General features: G+C 37.3%; 1 protein-coding gene across 1 annotated transcript in view; it reads right to left on the bottom strand.

Moving 5' to 3' along the window:
• The window catches only part of LOC140240017 (uncharacterized), a 38,779-nt gene extending 11,961 nt beyond the window's left edge, over positions 1-26,818 (bottom strand). Inside the window, exon 1 of the mRNA XM_072319828.1 lies at positions 26,425-26,818. The gene's annotated coding sequence lies outside the window, so the exon portion shown is untranslated. The remainder of the gene's footprint in view (positions 1-26,424) is intronic.
• Between the last annotated feature and the right edge of the window lie 266 nt (positions 26,819-27,084).

Here is a 27,084-nt window from a genome sequence, read left to right as displayed (position 1 = left end):
TCTCTCTCTCTCTTTCTCGGATTGTTGATTATTGCAAGTGGCAAAAGAGGAGAGATACGAGCCTGGATGAGGTGATAGATACGTGGTCGAATTTACACAGACCAAAAGTTGAAAATCAGACTCCGGGAGTCATTCGTGAACTAATGGCTGGAAAGGAAACAAACATTATTGCCCCGTAGGTGCGTAAGCAGTAATGTTACTTTTCGTTATTGTTGCAACAGGAGATAACACCACAAAAACGAGATTTAAGCAGAAGCAAAGGAAACATATCTATACCCCCTTCCCTCCCTGCCCGGCCCCGACATGTTATTGCAGCCGAATTCCGAATTCCACTTCTAAGAAGAAGAATGTGGGAGAAAAATGACTATTTCTCTTTTTTTCGGTAGTGACGCAATGAATGGGTAACGTGAAACTGGCCTCATTTTGCTCGGTACATGCCTTAATACCGCCAGGATATGGAGCCACGCGGCGCGTTGCCAATTTTGCGAATCAATAATGATTTGTCACGACTTTGTCCGACTCTTCTACAGAATGGAAACAAAAAGAAGAAAGAAATGTAAACAGGGCAAGAAGGTATAGGAAATTCCTCACGTTCCGAATCTATACGTCCTAACCGGAAACAGAGGTAAATCCATATTCATTTTATCCTTGTTTGTTTTGGGGGTTTTTAACCACTGAAAGAATAAACCGGAAGTAAGCATTGGTATCAGTGAAGTGATGATTGTCTGATGTCTATTATTGGTGAGAAAATATATATTTTGTGAAGTTTAATAGTAGAGCCACTCTACACTGCAAAAACACCGGTGTTAAATTTAACACCATGGGTGTTAAATTTAACACCGGTCAAGTGTCAATAGAGGACCACACCCACAGGTGTAGAAAGTATGTTGTGATGGTGTTGAAAAGTGTTCACCTGGTACTTCATGGTGTTAATTTGACACTGTAGCTGGTGATATTATTTTTTATACTGCGCTGGTGTTAATTCAACAGTGACACCTTATGGTGTTGATTTGATATTGCTGGTGTTAATGTCGATGGTATAACATCCGCCCAACTTCATTAGGTGATTTCACCAACTGGCGTTACTTTGGTGTAAATGTGTTCACACTTTTTTCAAAAATCAAGTTCTTTATCGGAAAATTCCTGATCGTCTTGTTGAAGTTCAAAATCAACAGGAAGAACAGTAACTAAGAAACTATTCAAAAAAAAAATCATATATTGAAGTGACAACCGGAGGTGTTAATCTAACACCACACATTAGCACCGGCAAATTTAACACCAGCTCGATATTTCATATTTAACACCGGACTTTTTGCAGTGCAGGAGGCTCCTGACAAAGTGAAGTCCAATATTTCAAATGAAAAAGAACAAAAAAGTAACAGTAATCGCCATCAAAATCATCATTACACAGTGATGGTAAGGATCTCAATGATTCTAAAATGCTGATTAGGGGGATGATTAAAGTCAGATTTTAATACCGAGTATTGATCACTGTTGTTGATAATGCAAATAATGTGTTATTTTAAGTGTTGACAGTCAAATCTTTATGTGACACGGAACCGGAATTTGATTTGTTGACATGAGGGACGGGATATTAAATTCTCATTTTTCCTCTGATATTCTCACGATATTTCAGTAATCAATGTTTATTTACAGATGTGACAGTGAAACAACGGAAATCTTTTCTTGTGTACTAGTACTGCAAAATCGATTGTATCGTTGTTTTGTATCCCCCCCCCCCCCGGTACCTTACGCCCACATAGCGAGCACAATTTTCCTGGGAGAAAATTTAAAAGTCTATGCGCCATAAAAAACAGTGATTGTTCAATACTCTCCTCTTTTTCCCCCGTGTGCAGACGGACGTCATTAAAAGCATGTAGCGAAAGACATTTAACTCATTGTAAAAGAATCGGATACAAAATGCATGAATTCAACTGGGAATCACCATGTAATTTTCAAAAGAGCGGTTTCATAAAATGCATTTGGATTGAAAAACAAACTCACAGTTTCTTGTTTTTCTAAGATGATTTATTTCAAGCGATGTAGGGTGAGCTGATGCGTGAAGATTTCCGAGTTCGCAATAGTTGGCGATTTGGCGCAATTTAGTTGTCCACGGGAGCTGTTCCCGGGGGGGGGGGGGGAAGGGAACGTATCCGCCAGGATTTCGCCCTTTTGAGCCTACGCGTGCGAATGTTTCTCCATGACGCATCAATCCTCTGTGAATTATATTACTAGACAGGAATTCTGAAACGCCAAAGAATTATTGTCATGGATTTTTTTTTCCATCCCTGTTTTTCTTTTTAATTCTTTTTGTGGAAATCGTAAGAAATGTGATACTGATAGCCTGTAATTAAGTTGCATGAAACCGTTAAATGACTTTATTATACACAGGACTGTTATAACCGCCATGGATGCATGACCATAAATATACATGGTGCGAGAGTTTTCAGGTACAATATCATTCTGTGTGTTATGTTTGGAGAAACAGGATGGATAACATTTCTGGTTTGTTTGTTTTGTTTCTATCGAAGTCACATTTTAGTCTGTTTGGGTTTTCTTCCAAGCATATGATGTTAAACGATGAATTATGGACAAAGTAGTGTTTAATTTATGCATTAAGAGATGAGCATCAAAACCGAAATTCGATTGGACTTGTAATGGATCTTAAACCAGCAAACTCTGAATGCATGGAATGGTTTTAGTGTAATTCATGTTCTCATTCATATTTCTTTTTCTTCAGTTGAACCTATTGCTCTTTTTAAGTTTATCGAGTACGTCAATTCCAGTTAGATATCGACTTATCGTATGTACTTGCTTGCAATTTCTTCAAAATCATTCACACACTTTTCTTTTAAAAAAACAACAAAAAAAAGATTGTGGCTTGCTTATTCCCTGTTATAAGACAGTGTCATATGCCCTGCAAACTTGACATTTTTCAGGAAGAGCATAAAATCAATGCAACGGGGTCAATAATGTCAATAAAATGACTTCTACACTCCAGTAACAGTCAGAATCTTAAAGAGCTCGATAGAAACAACGTCAGGGTTCTTACCCGGGCTTGGACTCCACTTTACACACAGCCCTTGTCCATCTCTCCTAACTTTGACCTATAATATTAACGAAAGGATCGATATATTGCTGTCAACTTATAAAGAGAGCTCTCTATTTTTTTTTTTCCGGGCTCGAGGTTCGTTGTGTGTTTGTGTGCGTCTGCGTGTGTGCGTGTGTGCGTGTGTGTGCGCGCGCCTGTTATGCACGTGTACATTGTTGTATTTCTTAAATATTTTTTTTTGTTATCCACATGCATTGCTCTGAAGCGTTATTCATAAAATATTGACACCAAAAAATCTGTTTCATGAATTTCGATAATCAATCATGTCAATCGTTTTTCAGTATGTCAAAAGTCTGTAGGTAATGGCTTATCTTCTGCTTTAATAAATCACTGCAAATTGTGGTTTGTATGGTAAACGTCCTAAAGTTGAATAGACTTTAAATTACATCGTAACTGATAGATTCAGCATTATTGATTCCGCCTTCGAGCAATTATCAACAACGTGATCAGAATGTTAGGTTAGTGGATCATTTTCGCAGAAATGTCTCATTTAATGAAACAACAATATCAACGAATCCAACCTTTCAGCAACAGTGGCTATTTATTCACTTTCGTCGCGTGTTGGCCTCAAAAGTGACCGATGAAATTGCAAATTGAATTTATGCCCTTTTGAGACTGACCCCCCTTTTATGTCTTTCCCAAACTTATGACCTTAACATGATTAACTCAAGTTAATGTATTGGAGCAATGTATAACGTGAATATAAGGCGGAATGCTACAGGCATTTCAGAGGAAATTGAGAATCGATGTTGTCTTTCAGCATCTATGAATTTTCATGGCAATAACGCAAGATATCAAAGCTTAAAGGACAAGTTCACCTTCATAGACATGTTGGTTGAGTAAATGCAGCAATATTAGTAGAACACATACATTGTAAGTGAGAGTTTGAGGAAAATCGGACAATCCGTTCAAAAGTTATGAATTTTTGAAGTTTCTGCTCACTCAAGGCTGGATGAAAAGACTACTATAGCTTGTGATGTCACGTGTGTACAACGATATAAAGAAAGAATAAAGAAAATTCAACATCTTTTCACTTTTCTCGCATAACAAAGGAACACTTGACTTCTCTCTTTCAGAAGGCAGGGGAATAGTATTACCCTTAACATATGTCAGTAACAAGTCGAAGAAATGTGCACTTTCTTCAAAAAGTGAAGATTTGTGAAATTCTCTTTTTATTTTCTTTATATCGTTGTACGCATATGACATCATGCACTGCAGTAGTCTTCTCATCCAGCAGTGACTGCGCAGATATTTTAAAAATTCATAGCTTTTGAACGGATTGTCTTATTTTCCACAAACTCTCACTGATGTGTTCTAATAATATTGTTGCATTCACTCAATCCACATGTCTGTGAAGGTGGACTTGTCCTTTAATTAATGGCAATATCCTGCTCTAAACAGAGAAGAAGCAACCAGAGCAGCTTGGTGAAAAATAAATGAGAGGAAAAAAAAAAGAGGAAAAGAAGTGAGGAGGTTTTCAAAATGTGAAATCAAGACATCCATGTGTCATGTGTGTTTGCAAGGGATATTGTGAGTGAATGATTGTGAAAATGTGAGCCTGATTTTAAAGCTGCGAAATCAGATGAACAAGCAAATACACATAAGACAATAATGCTAATTCTTTCTCCCAATGGCATTTTCTTTCTTTTTTTTTTCTTTTTTTTTTTGTTCTCCCAAACCTCCCCCACTCCCATATCTTATAGTAAGAATGTTGAAAGTCCTTCACGCTTGCTCAGTGTCAAGCACCGCTTGTCCGCACACGTACTCGCAATCAAAACGCAGTCACACCGAGTTGGGTCGGGGGAGGAGGTTTCAAGATTCCCGTGCCGCCGATCTTCCCTGAGGTCGAATCCGAGACACGTCAAACGTAGACGGTCTTTAAGGACCTATTTACAACTTTTAAAGCAAGGAAGGAAACACACACACACACACACACACACACACACAAGGAAAACATAGCGCAATCTTTCAAACACGAATGACCCAGAAGATTGTTGAAGCGCGGTTCGCACCATTCCTCACCAAACTCTCCACTGTCGGGTCCCTGCAGAACCGACCTTTCTTGTTGCTATGGCAACGTCAGTGAGTCCAGCAATACAAGTAGGACCCGTTTGGACAGCTCGACAGCTCTTACATTCACACTACATACAAACAGAGCAGTCAGTCCCCCCCCCCCCCGCCAAAAAAAATAAAAAATAAAAAATAAAACATCTATTCGACCGGTTGCAATGTACAGTTAGTAAAGTTGAAGATGATTTGAAAACAGGTCAAAAGGAATGGAAATTTCACTCAGATTAAGACAAAATACAAATGTGAAGTCAAATATTTGCTAACCGAAGTAACAAAATTTCATTCTTTTCTTTTTTTTTTTTGCAACAAAAAGTTCCAACCCTATAGACCTTAATTCGTGTAGGCATTCTTTAACCCAGTTTTTATTAGTCCTTTTCACGTTTGCCAATATTTCGCTTCAGGTTTCACTAGCACATGTGATTGAGATAAATTAGGTTGATCACGCATTCATCAAACAGATCATTATTATGATATTATTGTTCATTCTATCTTGAAAACGGATTTTCTTATACAGCATAGAAAACAACACTGCACACACAGGAAAAGAAGATGTAATCTCCTCAGGTATGTATACCAAAACGCCCGAGCATTTTAAACAGTTTGAAACAGTTTAAGGAGGTATTCATTCCACGAAACCTTGAAAAAACGAAAGCAAACTTATATAGCCTATTAAAGTTAAAGTTTTGTTGCAGATAGACAATACACACCTTGTGAGCAAGTGTTCTTACAATGATTAAAAGAAAAACACTTTTGAGTTTCTTTAAAATATTAACAGTGCTTCATGATGATTATGAGAAGGAAAACTGTTTTTCGGAGGTCGCTTTGACTGTCGCCATGATGGCCCAGATGACGGTCTCCTGCATTTCTCAATTATCGTTTCCAAGAGTGTTTACGATTACATGAAAAGCAATCTATACCATTTATTTAGCAAAATGATACTGATATTGGTTATTATTTCGATGAATTATGGCGTATCATACATTTTACCTTGCATTCAGTGTGTTGCATATCTCGTAACCTCGCAATTATATAAGGCTAGATTATACTTCCCTGGATATCACTGTTTTTTAATGATTTCTATGCATTATTATTCCTCCACAGGGCTGAAAATGAATTTAGTAAAATAAACACAGCATCGAGGTAAAAGAGGTTTTTTCTGGAGGATTAGCTGAAATGAGCATTCGCTGCGCATACCATTAGATAACTGTCACGTTTCTTAGCTGATATCCGAAGAGGTAATATTATTCATTCTTACTTGCACAGACATAACTGGAATTTGGATGTTGAAAGTCAGTCAGAAGACTACATGTAACAATCCTTGAATCTCCAAGACTCACAGAGTAGGAATTTGTAATCTGCTAAGGCAAGGAAGCACCACAAACGTGTATTTTTTTCTTTCTTTCTGAAAATTAAATATGATTTGAATATTTTGTGTGGGCTGTTATAACATGCCTTCGATGTCTTTTTTTTCTCTCTCTCTCTTTTGATCGCATCAACTCATGAAAATACAGCTTTTTAAGGCTTCATTTTTCTTTGCTCTACCTCTCAAATATGATCCAATCTTCAGAGGTTTGATGTTTCCCTTTAATATATTAACAGTCTAAAGGGACTTTGATTTTGAATTAAAGGAAGAAAATTAAAACAATACCTCTTAAGGATTCAAGATAGCAAACAGGGACTTTTCATCGTGAAACTTTGACGACGTGACTCTCAAGGTGGTGACCCCCCCCCCCCCTTTTTTTTTTTACCTTAGGACTGATCCTATTAATATCAATGAAGTACTTGGAAAAGAGTAAGACACGTGAGTCAACAAATTTGTGGAATTTTAATGAAATTTAATTTAATTAATCAAATTTAATGAATTTAAATCATCTAAGCCCTATGCAATTTCACAATTTCAATCTAAAATCCAATTTATGATACCGAGAAATTGTTTGAGGGATTTGCTTTAAGAGCACTGTACTCTCTACACCATTACAGATCTTCTCCTGAATTTGAGCAGAGGAATCAGTCTGCTATGTGTTGTCAGGTAATGTGACGAGCTGATCAAGAATACTATGTGAACGAGAGTCCATTGATGCAGCCACGCTTTATGAGTTCAGTGACATTTTACGTTAATGACGTCACTGTCACAATCCATGTCGCTAGGACAATTATTTATAGAATGAGTGTAGATTGGTTCGTGTCCGATGTGTCATTCTAATTGAAACACTCTATCCACTTAATCTCACTTAATTTTCACGGATATTTTGCAATTGTATTATTGCATTCATGTCAGGGTGGGATCTCCATAGCTTGCAATTGGATCTTAGAACTTAATAAGCAAAGACTAAAAAGGCAAAAGAGAGATCTACGCAGTAAGAAGACTGAACAGCTGCTTGATTGTTGTCGGGTTTTTTTTTTTCTTCTTCTTCTCCTTTCGTTGATACTTTCTACTTCACAAGATGCAGTGCCTCGTTATAACTCTTTCTCCTCTTTCTGTTTCTCTGTCCCGATCTATCTTTATCTCGAATTATATATCTCGTTCTGTCTCTCTGTATACATATATATATATATATATATATATATATATATATATATATATATATATATATATATATATATAAATATATGAATTCTATCTCTCTATCTCTATCTCTATCTATCTCTAGTTCTATCTCCACCTCTCTCTTTACCTACCTTTCTCTATATTTATCTCTTTGTCTATCTTTATCTTTTCATGTCTCTTCATTTCTTTCTTTACCTATATCTATATCTCTCTCTCTCAATCTTTGCCTCTATATTTGATATCTCTCACTCTCTCTATTTCTATATCTCTCTACCTATATATCTTTCTGTTTGTCATCTTTATCCCTTTCTCAGTCTCTGTCTCTGCAGCATATCTCTATCTTTCTCTCTATTTCTATTTTCTCTCTCTATTTCTATCTCTATCTTTATCTCTATCTATCTCTCTACCTATATATCTTTCTGTTTGTCATCTTTATCCCTTTCTCAGTCTCTGTCTCTGCAGCATATCTCTATCTTTCTCTCTATTTCTATTTTCTCTCTCTATTTCTATCTCTATCTTTATCTCTATCTCCATCTCTACCTCTAACTCTGGCTCTTGCTCATCTCTATTTTTTACGTATATCTTCCTCTTTGTCTCTCGATATCTCCATCGTAAAGTGATGTACACACTTTCACTTTCACACCTCACGAAACACACAGAGAGAAAAACAGCAACATCAACAACAATAACAACAACCTGCATTATGTGGCAGCCTTATCCTAATTGGGTTAAGGGCTCTGGCAGCTGTTAGTTCACAGTTTACACCAGAGCATTAGCAATCTAAATGATTCGGCTTTTTCTCAAGCCATTATCGCCGATTGCAATTGACAGGGAACGTCCATTCCAACAAGCGAACAAATGAAGTGGAATGGCTGGGGTTTTTTACCGACCTAAAGCTGGCTCCTCATTTCGCCTCCACGCTTTGATACGTTCGCTGCTGTTTGCTTTAAATTGAGATTGAAATAATGCAGATTTTGCTCCATGTGAGACAGCAGACTCCCATAGAAACATACTTCTTCCACTAACCATATTCATACTCTTCACAGAAATATAGAAATATGCATTTAAACATCCATAGTTTTATCGATGGATATTCATTTAAAAAAAAGAAATATGGATCAGTGACTTGCTAGAAAGACGTTTAAAAATGGTGATATGTAGAAAGGTTTTTCACATAATGAGACGAGCTTGATGTGACTTAAATTCAATATCTCTGATAACATATTCTGCCAAGTCTTTGTCTTGGCAGAAAAAAAAAAAAAAAAAAAAAAAAAAAACGTCTTGGACCAAGGGCATACAGTGTATTTGTTTCACGCTGTGCTACTTTCAAGATAACAAATTGATAGAATGACAAGATAGCTTGGAGATCTTACTCACCTTGCTCTGAGGAAATTAAGTTTGTATTTGAGCTTCGGAGACACTTATCTGTAGCTGTTAGGGGGGACAATGTATATTATCATTATATTCATCCGTCCACCTCGATACGCGGCTGATGGATCAGCTCGCATCCTTGGAGTTCGATGAGACATGTTTTTTTTTTTTTTAACAATTCTATATCTGCTTCTGGGCAGACTTTGCTTCCTTCTATCTGATAGATCTATAGATTGAAGGCGACAAGGAATGAATACGATGAGAGAAAAATGAAGCTCTTGGACGTCCTCTTTCCTACGTCTAAATCCACTTACATTAATTTGTCTTATTTTTTTATTTTATTTTTATCTTATTTTGTTCTGTACCATCACTTTAATCACGTAAAGCCCTTTTCTCAGCATGTGTAAGCCTATAGGTTTTAACATTTCCTTCGTGAGTTACTTTTTTTGTGTGTGTGTGTTTAAAAGGTATCTCCTTACCCCCATTTACTGTGTGTTGAAGGCCAATAATTTCTAGGAAAAATTTCGTCCTTGTGTCTCTCCTCTTTGCTTCTTTTTCATTATAATTCGTTGATTATGAACAGGACGTCATGAATATCAATTCAGTACGTCAGTATTTCATGAGTGACATACCCCTTTAATATCATATCCAATGATTTCCGATGATATCAAAGTTATATGAGTTTTGTGCAACGGCAAGCAGTTCCATGACAAATTAGTATCTGTCTTTGTTTTCCTTCGTTTTCTTTTTGTTCAATCAGATGCCATTTCGTTTCACGCTGTCACTGCAAGAGTTTAGAATGTGGGGCATGTTTATTTCAAACGGACAGATTTCTGCAACATAAACAGGAAAGAGTACTCGCGGGTAATCGTATACGACTATCGATTTATACTATCGTTGTAATTCTTGTTTCCTTCAAAGAGATAGAGAAATCGATAATTTGAACCTAGAAAGTAATTGAAGGTCTCGTTATCTGTCCCCTTTGCACAATTCCTCTCAATGTCGTTTTGATAAGGAAGGATGAAATTAAGCGTTTTAATAAGGTCGCTTGAAAGGCCGCCGGATCGAGTGATGTAAGTATAAAGCTGAAGATTGTTGGTCGAGTTCTGATAGCTACCTTTTTTCTTTTTTCTTTTTTTTTTTTTCGTTTTTGCGTCGTTTTCTCGGTGAGACGTTCATTTGTTTTTCTCTCGGGGTTTGGAATTTCATATCTTATTCTTCTCTCTCCTTTCTTTGAGTAAACCCCGTCTTTCTCTCCCACCCACGTGCTTATATTCATTGCATGAAATTAAGTTAAGAATTCAGAAGGACGTTCAGAGAAGACAAGCTGGCAAATCAATTCCATATACCCATCTTAATATGTCCGTTTTCATTGTGTCAATCACGCCATCACTTCAGATTTATGACAAAGAGGAAATCAAAAAAAAAAAAAAAAGAGGGGGGAGGGGAAATAGCGCAACACCTTGGTAAAATGCTATATTTTTCTCTCTTTTTTTTGGGGGGGGGGATGAAACACATATGAAATGACATGGTTGAAGCACGCCAATATTGTTTTGTTTTGTCTTATTAATGCTGTTTATAGAAATCATTATATTTGTATGTATTGGTATATTATACAATCATGTGTGTAATATGCATCATGTCTGCGTTCGTTATACCTTACATCTTCCTCTTTAGCTCTATGTGATGCGGCCCCCTATTCCAAGGTGTACAGAACAGACGATACCGTATACATAATTATTATACATATACATTCTGTAATAACTTTTTCCTCGAAAGTTAATGTTCACTATCATAATTCCACTGACGTGAATTTTTACATCTCATTTAAGTTCTACAAGCCAGCGATATGAATGTACAAATACGTATTCATATGTTCGGTTTATGGTATATGTAGCAACAATACATATTGAATTTTGGGCAAACAACTGCAACAGCGTTATGCGAAGACTTCCAAAACACAGTTTGCAGTTTAGAGGTCGCTTCGCTTTCTCTCCACACCGGGATTGATACGCCAGCATGGAAACAGATCGGGGCGAAACTCTAATCGCCCGTCGATACATTGCTATACAAGAATCCGATGGCAATCGATCGACAATTGGAGACATTGCCCGGAGACGTTTAGAACCCAGATTCGCCACGGCAACATTATCACTCCAGCACAAAGCATTTTTCCTTCTTGTCATGCAAGACAAAGGTTTTTTTTTTGTGTGTGTGTGTTTTGTCCCCATGTGAAATTCTACCGTGGTAGAGTCTTCTTACTGTTCATTATTCAAGGCTTTGTTTGTGATACTTCAGATGCCTCAGTATACGCACTTAATTCTCACTTCTTCCTCAACATGCAGTACGTTCCTCCCATACGTCCAGTTATCGTAGTATTCGACAGTCAAAGATGAATGTGAAACAAAAAATTTGTAGAAGTTTTAACAAGATGACTTTGTTAAAAAAAAAATAATAAACATGATCAAAGGAAGAGATGTGATGAGATGACAACAGAACTTGAGTCAATTTACATAAGAGTGTTCAACAATTTCATCGTTTTGGGGGGCTTACTTTAGATTTATTTTAACTAAAAAAAGAAATTTTCTTTTTAATGTATATTCATACAATTATCATAATCTCATAATCATGTGATTTCTGATCAATAGTGTACCATTTTGCTTAATTGGCTTTTGCGAAAAATATGTATATAAACGTATATACACCTACGTGTATGTAGATGTTTATATATTTATGTGTGTGTGTATGTGTTTGTAGGTAATAGATGCTATTTGAATTTTTACCATCAATGTGTTGATTTTTATCGTAGGTCAAGGTCCTGTTTACCTTTGGGAACAGTCATTTCAAAAATTTTCAAGATATGACATTTAATGCATATGCGTAGGTCTGTTGTACCACAAAACATCCTATCATATACAATTTTTGCGATAAAGCCTAAAATATAAGGAAATATCTGTATTTTTCTCAATAAACCGTAACTGTAGACGGTTTAGTCTGGAAGAATTTTTATTGTAACTATTGTTCACATTTTGTGTATTTAACAATACTTAACATCGTTTTCACTGATTCAAATTTTTACAGTGGTTGTTTCTATCCTTAACTCACATTTTAGAACTGTTTTAAAGCACTAATGCTGGGCTTTTGTTTCATCTGCAAATGGTAAATTATGCCTTTAAAATCAAGAGTTGAATTACATGTTGAATTGAAGTTTGAGAATACGAGAATAAGTTCTGAACTAACGCTTCTGAAAAAAAAAAAAACATAAACCAAGTTTTCATTTTCCATCATTAATATATCATACTTAAATTGAACTGGAAATTGCTGTCGTTTTGTTGTAAAGCAGTTATTAACCGAAGAGATATAAGTAAACATATATCATCCTCACTTCAAAACAGTAGTGTGTAATGCAATATGGTTTTAATAACGACTTTGTAATCAGTCATACCTTGCTGTATGATTTTTTTCCGAAGTCTTACGAAAATCATTATTTGGTATGACTCTATAGGGGTATGTATATCAACCCGAACGCTAAACATATGCGGAGTCAATCTCACAGTTCCGTTGTCAACCTGCGATCGGATTCTGAGGGCAGAATAGTCTCCTTTAAGAAGGAACGAAAAGGCTCCGTCTCTCCTCGTGCTTAGTATACCAGGATGAGGTTTGCGTGTCGATGATCATTAAGGTTGGTCATCAACTGGAACGCACATGGTTGAGCGATGCAGTGACATGTTTGACTTGGCAGGGGCGGAGATTCATTAACCCTGGCGATGCGACTAATCAAACATGATAAAATACCAAGTGATGTCTCCGTGTCAACCCCCCCCCCCCCCCCCGGGTTGATTGATGCGGATTCGATGGACGAGTTTAACCTTTTGCGTTTAGATGCGTGTTCCTTAGAGGGCGAGTTCTCCTCCCTTTAAAAAGAATGATAAATTGGACCGTTACGTCTTGATGTCCTCTTTCTTGTTCAATGACCGCATGACTACTGCAGGACGTACGCCCACTATTTAAAGCGAATACAGTTCACTTTGCATGCATTATGTTTGAATTATATGCAAATTCATACTTCAGTATGTTCTTTTGGCTAATCGGACAAACAGTAATAATAATAATGATACTCATGGTGATAATGGTAATAATGATGATATTGATCATAATAGTGATTATAGCATTGATAATGATAACTCTTTCTTCTTCTTCTCCTCCCCTCTTCCTTCTTCTGAGACAGGGTAACTTCGAAGTTACCGAGGGGACCCGGTATACATACACTTCGGGGAGCGTAACCGGGTGCATTAAACAGTGGTGGATCCAGACGGGAGCGCACCGGGCGCCCCCTTTCAATTTTTGTTAAAACAAAAGAAATAGATAGGGAAAATGGAGGATCATTTAATTTTGTAAAGGCGTCCCTTTTTACGGAATTCCTGGATTCCTTATTTACCTGTACTTGAATGTGTGGGTGTGAATAGGGGTGTAGGCAGGTGTCATTTGTGTAGAGTGAGTTTGTTTGCGGGGATGGGGTGGGTGACTTGGGTGGGTGTCGGAGAAAGGGGCACGCTAAAATAAGGACAGGATAAAGAGCAAGTTCTTGGTGTTTTTAGTCAAGGGAACGGATGAATATTTCTGTCGGTTAACGCTACAAACACACACATAGGATTACTTTTTTTTTCTTTCTTTTTTTAGGTTGATATGTTCAACATACGGATGCATGAATGTTAGTAAGCTGCATGCCTTCGTGTTTTGTTTTCTTTTTGTTTGTTTCCTTTTGCATGTGTGGTTGCCATCAAGCTCAATTAATGAGTTTAACAGCCATCTCTTTTCTTTGTATGCCTACCAGCCTACTAATGAATGTTTATCAAGCGGCATTACTGAGTGAAAAACTCGCTGCTATTATAGTTTCGTGTTTGTGTGTGTGTGAGTGTGTGTGTGTGTGCGTGTGTGTTTACGTGTGGGTTGTATTCGTTTCTTTGTGTCGGATTGTGAGTATGATTTTGATGTTTTTAGTGTTATTTGATGTTATTCGAATGAATACTACTTCAGTGTGTATGTTCAGGTGAGTGCATGGATGTGTGTGTGTGGGCGTGTGGATGTGCTTGGTATGTGTGTGTGTGGGCACAATAAGGTTACAATCATTTGATTGAGGGAACTAGTTCATTTGATCTTTTTATGTAAAGAAACACACACACACACACACTCACTCACACAAATGGAACAAATTTCTTGTTAAAAGAATAAAATAAAGTGGATTATTGTGGTTAATGAATGAAGCAAACCGAGAAAATGCACTCTTTTCTCTGGGCCCGTCTGCGCTCACGCCGCTGATGTCGTCAATGAATCAACGGACATTATTAGGACGTCTATAAAGGTTGTAAAATAAGCGCGCGGAGCGAAGTGATTGAAAACATAATTGCTCCGTTAACGTGATGAGAACCTCGAGAAATACAAGAATTTTACAATGCATTCACGTAGGTGCAAATGGTGTCGCCAGAACTACACACGAGCAATTCTGCACAATCACCTCATTATTATTTCTCTCTCGCCTTTTCGAGTTGTTTGTTTTTTGTTTGTTTTGATTTTTGGTATGGAGGCAGACTTCATAACGCATTTCTTCCCCAACGCATGGACGAAAATCAATTAGGTCCTACTTATACATACACACTTGCCCGCGCGCACACACAACACAGTACACGCACTTTATATGAACAGAAATGTAGGGGTTTTAGTATCAACGGACATTCAATTCAATTCAATTCAATTCAATTCAATTCAGTTCAATTGATTTATTTTTCATTCTTCTTTTTCCATTAATGAAACTTCAATAACTAGATTTATTCTTTCAGTTTAGTGAAAACTGATATCGCACGAGCGATATCATAGCGCAATTTTTTTTTTGTCCATATAGCAAGTTCATGGTGCAGCCGATATCCTCTTCAATTTAAAGTGACAATCAACATTAGGAGACTGGAATTATCACTTTACTTGTTCCGTCCCTCGATCAACATTTTCCCATGATTACAAACTGCTGTTTTGACCACAAAAAAAAGAGAGAAAAAAAAAAGAAAGAAATGCTTCAGAGCGTTTAAAATTCTTACGATATTCCACGTCACAAAAGAACTTACGATAGATTTGGCTGATCCCATTGCAAAAATCGCAAAAAATCATGGAGTTATGCCTATATATAGTTAAAATAGTTTACATTGATGGATTATGGATAGGATCATTGATGGAATTCATCGACCACCTAAATAATTATAAGGGTCACTGTGACACCACTTTAGAATAAAGAACCAAACACGATACGCTCTATTACAAAAAAAAAAAAAAATAGGTTCAACATTACACCTTTACCAGTGTCACACCAAAAGCACCTTATAAGGGTGCAATTGTTCACCTTTCAGACCAGTGAACACCTTTAAAAGGTAATCCCAGTGTGACACTGATCAAGGTGCAAGGTTGAACATTTTTTCTCACAGTGTAATTGAAAACATTCTAATGTCTAAAGAGATGAAGGGCATTGTCAGGGATTTGTCTTGCTAATCTATGATAAAAAATCTGAAAGCATTAGTCCCCTTCTCCGTTCCCATGACGATAGTAACATGAATTAAAGTTATAATGACAATGGGAAAAATGCCAATATGTAAGTTAATGATAATGATAATGTTAATGAAAATAAAGATAACAATAATGAAAAATAATGATAACAATGATATTAAGAGGAGTTCTGATAGGAAAGATGATAGCTCACTTTTGATAGCGTAATGTATAAGATTTAAACCCTATGGCCCGAATTCTCAAAGCTGGAATAACTATTCCGCGGAATAGTTATTCCGGGGAATTAGTTATTCCACCTTTGACAATAGATTCCGGGGAATAGATCGCGTCATTTTACGTCACGAGGGCCTGATTTGCATAAGAGGCGTAATAAATCGGCGGAATAAGCGGTGTAATAAAGTTATTCCACCTTTGAGAATTCTGGCCTTAATGTTATCAGCGAGGGAGAGTACAATTATCCATATCAAGCGCCGAAAGATCCTTTTTTCAAGTATAAATCTGCCAGTATGGTATCCCAAATAGTAAAACAATATTAAGTGATTTGTTGGGTTTTTTTTTTCAACTGAAATGGAAATTTCTAGAGCTTTCAAAAGATCTGCCCTGTATCTTTAAAATCTTTGAAAAAAAGGCAGCGGACTCGCAGCCTTCTGTCTTTGAGGGCTATGTCCGCGTGGTGATCGACAAGGTTGTCGTAAACATCAAACATTTTCGTTTACTCAAGTTCACTTCAATCGATTGAAGTACACAAGTCGTTAATGGACGCTTTTGTTAATGGATGATTTTGATGAGCTGATTCTACTATTGACAAAGAAATCGTCTGTGTAAGTTTTCCGCGCTTTTGACGTTGGCGTCTTGATTGCGTCATCTTATCGTACGACCACTCTCGTAAGTCAGAAATCGGCGCATGCTATCGGATCCCTTGTCAACGTATCGATAAAAGGTCTCTTGTCAATGTGATGCATCAGGCGTAAGAAGACCTAAAATCGATACCAACCGGGTGCGCTAAGTATATCGCAATTCATATCGGAGGAAAAACTATCGGTATATCTGATTGATGTTGCATTTGCTGTCAGTGTCAGTGTTAAACGAGGCATGGGACGTAGCGGCAATGTTAAGCAGAGTACTTCAAACATACAGACAGACGCACCCCTACACACACAAAAAAAAAACCGCTTCAGTTACGATATGGTTCGCACTAGTCATGCTAGTTACTGATATGACTGTTGTTTGGTAATTACGTGGAAAGATAACTAATAACAACTGTACAAGTAGATGATGACTTTGACAATTTCGACGCATCTGTTATTAAACTGTAGGGGCGGATCCGGGAATTCCTTAAACGGGGGAGAGGGCGCAAACCAGTTTATATTTCTGGTGCTTCTTTCAGTTTCATCAGTTGACAAGAAAAAAAAAAGAGGCTTAAGAATTTAAGGGGCGACACTGTCCCCTTTATTTTTTTCATTTTCTATTTCTTTTATGCAAGAAAAAAATTTAAAGGGGGCGCGCGCAACGTGCACCCCCCCCCCCCCCATCTGCCACCACTGAACAGTTCACCAGGCCGTTCGGCCAGGAAACAAAAAACCCTCAAGTTTACTGACATTTTTACTCAAAAATCACGAGAACATTCAATCCATCAGTGTCAGTGTAATATGAGATTTTGAAACATCTGTTTATCCTACCTACTGACATTTGTTTTCATTGTTTATCATTATATAGAATAAATTGTTATCTTTCTGACTTGACTTAAGAAAAAACTGCGTATATTGTCTGTGTTTCACTATATTCTCCGAAAATATGTAAGAGCATGAGAGAATTTAGCCAACGAAAAGCAAACTAATCAAGTTAAAAAACAATTTCTTTTTGAAAGACACTATGTATCTTTTGTGTCGGTCGTATCACATCTATCACTTTTGTACAAAAAGAAGTATTTTGATATTGTTGTTGTTTTTGTTTTAAAGAATGAAAGGAGAGAGAGAGAGAGAAAAAAAATGGGGCCCTATACAAATAATTTGCCCCAGACAGCACTTAACATAAAACAAATATTATAAATCTTATAGAGATATAAACAAGAATATTAAATATATACCAAGTCTCCACGAGGGAGCTCATATTGTCTCCACGAGGGAGCTCATATTATCTCCACAAAGGAGCTCATTAAGTCTCCACGAGGGAACTCATATTGTCTCCATAAAGGAGCTCATTACGTCTCCACGAGGGAGCTCATATGATATTGAGGAATACCTCATATGAAAGTCTGAATAGACGTGATGAAATAATAACTCACCGACTCCTCATGGGTAGAGCCAGATTAGCAACCTTTTATCATATTATCCGTAAGCACCCCACTGGACTTTGCTCAATATGCAATGATTGGAAACAGTGGAACATTATTTATTACACTGCAAACAACACACAAATCAACGTACGAATCTCATACGTGCTATCCATAAGCAATTACCAAACATCTCTGATTTACTCGCAAACCAAAAAGCTCTGGACGCAGTTATTACCTATGTCAAGGAAACCAACAAATATCACGGTATTTAAGATTGCATAACTTTGCTGTAGCATGGACTTTGCGAAGTCTTGCAGAATGTATGTACCATCATTTTGCAAACGTAGATTTCAAGATATTTTGTGAGTCGTCGGTATTATATGTTATTATGCATTATCATTATTATACATCAATTGTTTATTAACAATGTCTCCCACGTTGCATTGGCATGCATTTGGGGAAGCTGACTATAATGTATGCATTATCATTTGCAGTGGTGGATTTTGAAGATGTATGTATCATCATCTGCAAACGTAGATTTTCAAAATAATTGCGAGTTGCCTAGTAGTACACACGTCATGTTGGCATATATTTGCTTATTAATAATATGTTTTGTTTGTTTTGTTTTTTCTTCATTTATGTTTAATTGTGATTAATTTCACTTATGTTTTATTTAGTCTCCCTTTCCCCTTCCCAGTACACAGGTGAAGGACTTTCACTCTCTCCTATCCTCAGCGTATAATAGACCTTCACGACATTCACAGCGGACATCGCTCTCCGGTTTCCTCCGACATCAACCCGACCTTGGTCAGCCGTCACGTCGAGGCCTCCTAGTCCTCAGTCCACCTCGCCCAGGTGCCGGAATCTGCAGCAAGCGGGTTTGGGGAGTCACCCGCTGTTGCAGATCCCGGCATCTCCCTCAATGGGTTTCTATTATGTGAAACATATACATGTATATATATATATATATATATATATATATATATATATTGTCTTACGTTCCTTGCGTGCGTTTCCCTAGCAAGAACAGGGGATCCCTTCGTCCATATACTTATTTATAGTTATTTATAAATTATACACTTTCCATTCTTTTAGTAGTAAGAACAACTCAAAATTTTTGTAAATCCCCTCTCGTATGAGTCGCCTGCACCTATTTAATACTTATAAACTTGTGGTTTAAATTCATTTTGAAGATTATTATGACTCCCACTTTCTGGCACAAAATTTACTTTCTTTTCTTGGCTTGAACCCCGCAGGTATACTCATACATCATAGAAACCACGATTATACATGTATTGTACATTTCTCCGTCGTTTGCTGCAAAATTATATTTTCCTATATCAACGCCTCTGAATTTTTTTCCCCTATTCATTGCTGTGACGCTCAGAGCTCCTTGATACAAACACTGTATTTTTTTTTCTCGAAATAATGATACAGCCATAGTAATCTTATCTATTTTGTAAAACATATCATTGTGTGTGTGCTCTATCTAAATACCGTATATTACATTGGGTTGAACCATGATATTGGTACGTGTGTGCGTGGTTGGAGGTGTATGTGTGTGTGTTTGAGTGTGTGCACGTGGATGAGTTAGTGTGCGGTACACGCGCGCGTGTATTGTGTAGTTATTTGAATTTGTTTGAAGAATATGAGATATTCATCAATATCATATGCGCTATTTTGATATTGCTATCAACCGATCAAGGCTGAATGCTGTTAATATTACTAGAAAGGGGTTGATGATTTCATTAGATTAAAAAGAAGGGAAAAAATATATGTTATGGTGTCTTAAGTGATGACATTTTGTCGAATGCCTGATAAAAGCACTGGATATAATCACGGCTTAATTCTTTGATGTAGTCGGCAATCTTAGCAGCCATTAAATCGCACGTTAATGGGAATAAAGCAGTTATCCTTATTATTGTGGAACTCGATTTGTTTCACCCTTTTCACGTTGTTTTTCATAACTATTCCTAATGCATGTACAAAATTAAATGGATATCAGAAATGACATACACTCTGAAGACAGTTTAGCTTTTTCACGGCATTATGTCAACTTGAATAAAGTATTGCAGAGGCCGCGGAATTACGGGGGGGGGGGGAGGGGATGGTTATTACACTTGTGAACGTCATTTCATATCAGTCCTAAAAGCCAAGTTAACCCCCCCCCCCCGTCCGTCCTAGATGTCCTAAAGACGGGGAAGTTGTAAATTCTTGCGATAACGAAAAGATGACGTGGATATTACAATGTGTCTTCAGGTTTCCAACTTTTTGCGAGATAATGAGAAACCTCTCCTGAAATATGAAAGAGCATACAAGTCTTAAAGGCATTCAAAGTTTATTTGATGAAACTTGGTTTTGAAATGGTCGAGATATCCAAAAACAACGCGGTCCTAATACAGAGGTGGGGTCCACCTTTTATCAGGATCTCTTTGTTTTACTTTGTATTTGGTTATCTCAGCCATTTCAAAACCGATTTTCATCAAATAAACTTTAAATTCCTCTAGGATTGTATGTGCTTTAATATTTCATAAGTGACTTCTAATCATATCGCAAAAACTTGCTCAGAAGCTCAACCCTTATCTCAACCAAAACTATACCATGTCTTTCAGATAGGCCGATAAGCTCACGCCTTCCCTTTCTAGTCCTATAGTTCAGTGACTATATATGTCATTTACTGACCACTTTGCGAGTCCTCCAGTTGTCCTGGAGGACAGTATCCCGGAGCGAAAGGACGAGAGAATATACTTTAACCTATTCAGTCAGGCCTTCATCCATTTTGATCAGTTAATACCAATTACCGGAAACGGCTCGAAGCTGCATCGGTCAATGAACGCGCCAACGCCGCGTGCTTTTATACACATCCAATCACTGTGCCTTTACAAGGGCGGGGTTGTACTGGATACCTCGCTCCCGGGACTTTCCTGTTTCCAGCGGCTGATTATGATGTAATCAGCAGTCCCATTTTACAGTGGTTTGGTCATTTCATTATAATTTTCACCGCGCTCGTTCCTTTCAGAACAAAAGAACACGAGGCAAGCTAGTTATCCCAATAACAGTCTTCTAAATCATCCCCACGCCCCCCCCCCACATAAGAACAGAACTCCTTTTCTGAAATACCCTATATAGCAACAACTATCACGCGTTTTTATAGCATATATCAACGAGTTATCCCACCTTTGTCTATTGGGGGTACATTTTCAAACATCAGTTTAGCATGTAAGGGGGAAGAAATGAAAAATGATTTCACTTGAATATCCACTATAGGAGCAAAATTGCGTGGGAGGAGTGTCGTTGTGACGTCACAGCCATAACTTTCCGCTCTGCTGAAATATTCTAAACACAAGGCCATTACTGTGTATTTTCTTCCACCAATTCGACACTAATATCATTGGCAGCTGTATCAGATTAACCTAAGCGAAATTCTTGATTAATATTTCATCACTTTAATGGAATCTCAATTGCTGAAAAATCTTTCACTGTTCCCCCTTCCATGACCACTGCGGGAGGAGTAATGGTTTCTTGGTAAAAAGCGTTGTGTTTCTATTATCACTAAGGGAATTAATCGCTGCAAAACATACCAGAACGCAAAGCAAAGGAGTAAAATCAGAATTAAAAGCGTATCCAGTCTCTCTCTCTCTCTCTCTCTCTCTCTCTCTTAAAAAAAAACAAAACTCTCGTCTTCTCTTTCATGTCAATAAAACATGCATGAACATGTCTACACTTAATTATCTTTCTGTCTGGTCTGCAGCCTTGTCTACGAAATGTCAAAAAAGTCGTTGACTTTGATAATTGTCTATAAAAACAGAAGCTCGCTGCACTTTGATTTTTCTTCTACTTTTTTTTCTTTTTCTCAAAAGTGGGCCTCAATAGTGTGGATTGACTTCCTTCTGATTATCTCACTCGCTATAGCTAATAAATAAATATATATATATATATATATATATATATATGGCAGTAAAAAAGGTTATTAATAATAAAAACAACTTTCACACGTCAAAACTGTCCATTCTACCTACATTATTGAAAGTGGATTGGCTCACATTAAATTTGTTGACATTTTTTTTTTTATGAAGACTCTCCACACCAGTGTTGTTGTTGTTGATCAAAGCGTGTATAGAAGGTGAATATACCTCTTGAAATTAACTTCACAAATTTTCTTTTCTTCATGAGACGAGAGAAATTGAGGCCCCCATTCATGCAATACGTGTCTGCACGACTGATGAAGATAAATTCGTTTACCCATCTATTTAATTTTCCTACGCGTGATCATATTTGAAGAATGGTATAATGATGAACTTGATGAATTTAGGCTGTCATTGGTTTCTGTGAAGTCATTCCCTATGAAAAGCGGATGCTGCATGATATTAAAGCTATGACCAATCACGAAATGCAGCGGTAATGTGTCAAGGTATCAACATAAACATGATAAACACAAATAAGTATAGTGCGAGATCGTAGCGCGTCACCTACTCTGTCTAAGACAACGAGCGTTTAGCGGTTAGCAGTTTTCACGTCAAGTACTATGGAACACAACATAACTACTTTGACAATAGTTGTCACTAATCTGTAGTTATGACGTCATGGGGCGCCATTAAAGAGACAGTGAAAGCTGATTCCCTTTTGAAACGCGATTGAATGTCATGATAAAGAGAACTGTATCAAATAGAACCAACAGAGTATATCAAGTAGATGTTCGACCGTCTCCACTTCAAAGCGTATAATTCTTCTATGCAATTTCCATATGATGACGACATGAATACCGATATCATTAAAAAAATGACAGGATCAATGCTTTAAGTTGCAGGTTGACAGAGTGAAAACGAAGGTGCGTTTAATATAAGGTAAAGATTTAAAGTTTGGCTTTGCTGCCAAATCGTATTCGGCTGTAAAGTAATCGTTGATTACGCCAGAAAACTCGCATTTTTTTAAATGCAAGACATCACACAAGCCTGTGGCAATATAAAAGAGTGTAATCGCTTAATGCCTTCTACTAAAACCTTTCGCAGATGCTTAGCTTTATTGGCGCCAGAGGAAATGTGTTACTCATTTTTCTCTCTTATAACACGTTTGTGAAATTTGACTTAAGAAATCAATAAGATTGAAAGTGATGATTCCAGCTACACTCCTATTCATTTTCAACTCTAAAAGCAACGTTGGAACAACAACAACCACAAACGTGTATTTCTTTCCTCCTTTACAATTTATTCTAAAGCAAGAGAAAAAAACAAAATGTGATTTGATAGAATATACTTTTCTATCACGCCCCAGGAGAGAGAAGATAGAATTGAATACAACTTAAAACATGACGGGCTTTGTCTGTGAGACATTGTCAATGGAAACAAAAGAAAGAAAGAACGTATTCCTGTCAAAGCGGTGAGAAAGAACATATTCATGTTAAAGCGGTGAGTATTGGGCAGCAGCACAGTATGTTTCGTATTATACTTGTGTAGTTGTCTATTATGTGCTTGACCATGATGACTTTGAAAAAGAAAATTAGAAGCTAGAAAATTTTCCCGCAATTAAGTAAATCATTCATCTACATTAAATTCCCACATGATGAAACGTTTGCTGTTAATGGAGCTGGGCCTTATTAAGGTTGTCCCCTGGCTGCTTTGAAGAGGGACACGACGGTAATGAAGAGGGGGGGGGAGGGGAATGAAGAGTTAAAACGAAAATAGTGAATGTTTTCTCTCCATACTTTTATAACTTGACAGTCAAAGAAAAAAGAAATAGAAGTCCGCAGAGGAAACAAAATTCAAGCGTAATCGATGGAAGCCCAATGCGCTTTCCGAGGTTTTTGTTTAGCAGAATGTTCCGTTTTAATGTGTGTATGTGATTGGATGGGTGCGTGCTTACACCAGGTAGGGAAACCATGGCAATAGTTTTAATCAGGAATCCCAATCTTCAAACGTGCGTGAAGAGGTGTAGCATGTATTGGGTAATGGGTATCATACTTTGCTGGGGTTATCCATTCATTCTACTGTCAAAGAGCATTATATCAACTGCTTTTATCAGGTAACATCATGTCCGTGGTGATTAAAAAAAAAAGCAGACACTGTCATCTACAAGTAAATAAAAAACGATGAAAATTATAGTAAAATATTTCACTAGTACCTTAAGAGAGTGGAAAGGTATTTTGGATGTCAATGATAACAATGGTGAAAATTGTAAGTGACATGATTGAGATCGGCTCTTTTTTGCTCTCAAGGAAACGGTAAGAGGACTCAATCTCTGACCACACATTCTTTCTGGAAGAAATGGAAGATGTTCAAATACTTGTCACTCCTCTCTTTGGTCACACCATTAATCAGCTGAAAGCATTAGAGATTCCCTCTTCGAAAAAACGGAAAGGACCAAGGGAAAGTTTCTTTTGGCGATTTGACTCTGTCGTAAGAGCGATCATCGTCACTTTTATGTGTGTAAATTACTCATTCCGCCGAGATGGGTCCATATTGTGTTCTTACATCACGGCGTGATAGTTTGAAAGCGATGATTCTTATATAGTCATGACTTCTAATCGACCTTTAAAAGACTCTTTCAGAGAGCCAATACCATTCAAGGACGCTCTAATTTTGACAACAAAAACAGAGTAAAAATGAATAATAGACATCAAATGATGACGATGATGTATAGATGGTAACGATAATGATAACATTGGCGATGATGATTTGAAGAAGAAAAAGAAAATGCTGACAAAGATGAGAGAGACCTTTTTTTCTCGAGTATAGCCTCACTTTTGTCGTAATTATTCATAAATCTTATTGTAAACTCTGCATTATCAGGGGCCCTTTCCTAATCGTCGATATGATGAAATCATCAAACTTATATATGTTCTTGACCGGAGCTCAGAAATGCCTTTTCTCAAGAGCTCATCTCTTTACCACAAGGCTCCTGCTGAATATACCGAAATGTTCGATAAAAAGACACATTCATAGAGAGGATATTGCTATTATATAGCTCAACGACAGAAAACAGTACGATTGTCCAAACAAAATCTTCCCTTAGATACGTTTATTCTTTCTCGTATTCTGCTTTATGCTTTGGCATAAAATTCGAAATGTTCCAAGACTCTGCCTTTACTACAAAAAAAAAAAAAAATTGTAGAGCTAATGTATAGATTGATTCAATTCATTTTCACGATCACAAGACCCAAAGAGTACACGAAGATACATGCAAGGGTGTTCTTTGCGGCCGAGAAAGGATGTTAAATCGTTAGCCCAACAGTTTTATATCTAGCTTCACTACAGAATTTTGCTATGTGACGACAGACCGTCACAGAGCAACTTAAGACTTTCATACAGAAATGAATGATATACTGGGAATGTAATTTCATCAAATTCTTTTTTCGCTAAATAAAAACAAATCAAACACAACTGGTCAGCACTCTCTTAAAAAAAGGGGAAAAGACGTTCTAGAGATACACATCAGAAAGTCAAAAAGAAGGGAATAATGAGGAAGAAAAATGAAGAAATGATCCATTCATGAATCCATTGCAAACTTGGATCCAATCTTGGATTAATCTTTGTATGAAATCTGAAGTAGTCTAATTTAGAAGCATGATTAGATATTATGACAGATTATGGAAACTTAGAGGAATGAGAACTGACTTTACAACGCAAACATCGGACTTTATCATCCCCCGCCAACTTCCCACTATAGATTAGAAGCTCTAGAATAGGTCTATATCTATAAAAATGAATGTAATTCCTTCAATGTTGCTTGAGTAGGAGGGAGAAGCAAATTACGCACTTGTCAACTTTTAACTCCTCGATTATGGTAATCCCAGTCAAAATTAATGCAGGCTACGGCACTCACAGACATAATGGTTATTATCAGACAAAGATGAAGCACGTTAATACAGAGAATATCACATCAAAATCTTCGAGGAGTTGAAAATTTGAGTATATTGGGAGGGGGAGGAGAATGGAGAAGTTGGGGTGTTGTTAAAGGATGGTATGATATTGGTTGAGATGGGGATTGAGCTTTTAACTTTTTGCGAGATACTAAGAAACCACTTATGAAATGTTAAAGAGCATATAATTCAAAGATCTGTTTGAAATGGCTAAGATATCCAAAAACAAAGTAAAACAAAGCAAACCTAATAAAAGGTGGATCACACCTTTTATTAGGATCCCTTTGTTTTTCGATATCTCAGCCATTTAGAAACCAATTTTCATCAAAATGAATTTTGAATCCCTCTTAGAATCAAATGCCTTTTCATATTTCATTCAGAGGTTTCTCATTATCTCACGGGAAAAAAAAAAAGTTTGAAACCTGAAGCCCCATCTCAACCAAAACTATACCAACCCTTAAAGCTTATAGTTCGTCATCAACGAATTTGTTAAAGAGGGACTAAGATGTAATCCCTTTGCTACACTCTTCTACAATGACTAAACATTTAGGATTTGCTTCTTAAAAGTACGTTCTCATACATCCAAACGCGTCAGGAGAGCTTAATTGACGATATAGTTGAGACTCATGGTATTTTCTGCTTACCTTAGAATGGTAGGACAGCGGGAAGGTGAAGCCCGACGCTGAATGGATGTTATCTCCTGTATACCACCAAGACCCCAGATTGAGCGGACTAAAGAGTGTCCCTGCGCGTACTTGGACTCGCTCCAATTGGAGAACTGGCGTCGCCAAATGAAACAAGACAATTCAAGTTCGATCCTTGTCCAGAAACACGAAAAAAGTTCGATCCCTGTCGTCCAGTGAAAAGCTTGTATACTTCCGTCCGATCTGCTCGCATTCTCTTCCACTCACTCACTCACCCTCTCTCTCGCCCTCCCCCTCTCGCTCGCTCTTCTCTCTGTTTCAACGGGTCGTCGTAGCAAATATCATTGAGTGGAAGCTTCCCGCCAACAAGTTACGTGACAACAGAGTAAACGAGCTCGCGAATGAAAGCGCCGTTATCAAGTTTGCGGACGACTTCTTCGCTATATATTGCCACTTACCGCCCTCTCTACTTGTTTGGTCGCGATTCGACAACCACGGCGCAGATTTATGGGCTGAACGATCTTTTTCTTTTCCTTTCTTTCTTTTTTGCTTTTAAGCCTGGCGGGGTGGGGTTTAATCCTTTATGTCTTTGGGTCAAATATTATGTGTGGGCAGGGAAGGAAAAAAAAGTGTCAAGAGTTCCAGTATGAGTGAGTGGCC

This window comes from Diadema setosum, chromosome 16 (assembly GCF_964275005.1).
Source record: "Diadema setosum chromosome 16, eeDiaSeto1, whole genome shotgun sequence".
Taxonomy (NCBI): domain Eukaryota; kingdom Metazoa; phylum Echinodermata; class Echinoidea; order Diadematoida; family Diadematidae; genus Diadema; species Diadema setosum.
The sequence above is the reverse complement of the archived record's forward strand: the minus strand, read 5'-3'. Positions and strand labels throughout refer to the sequence as shown.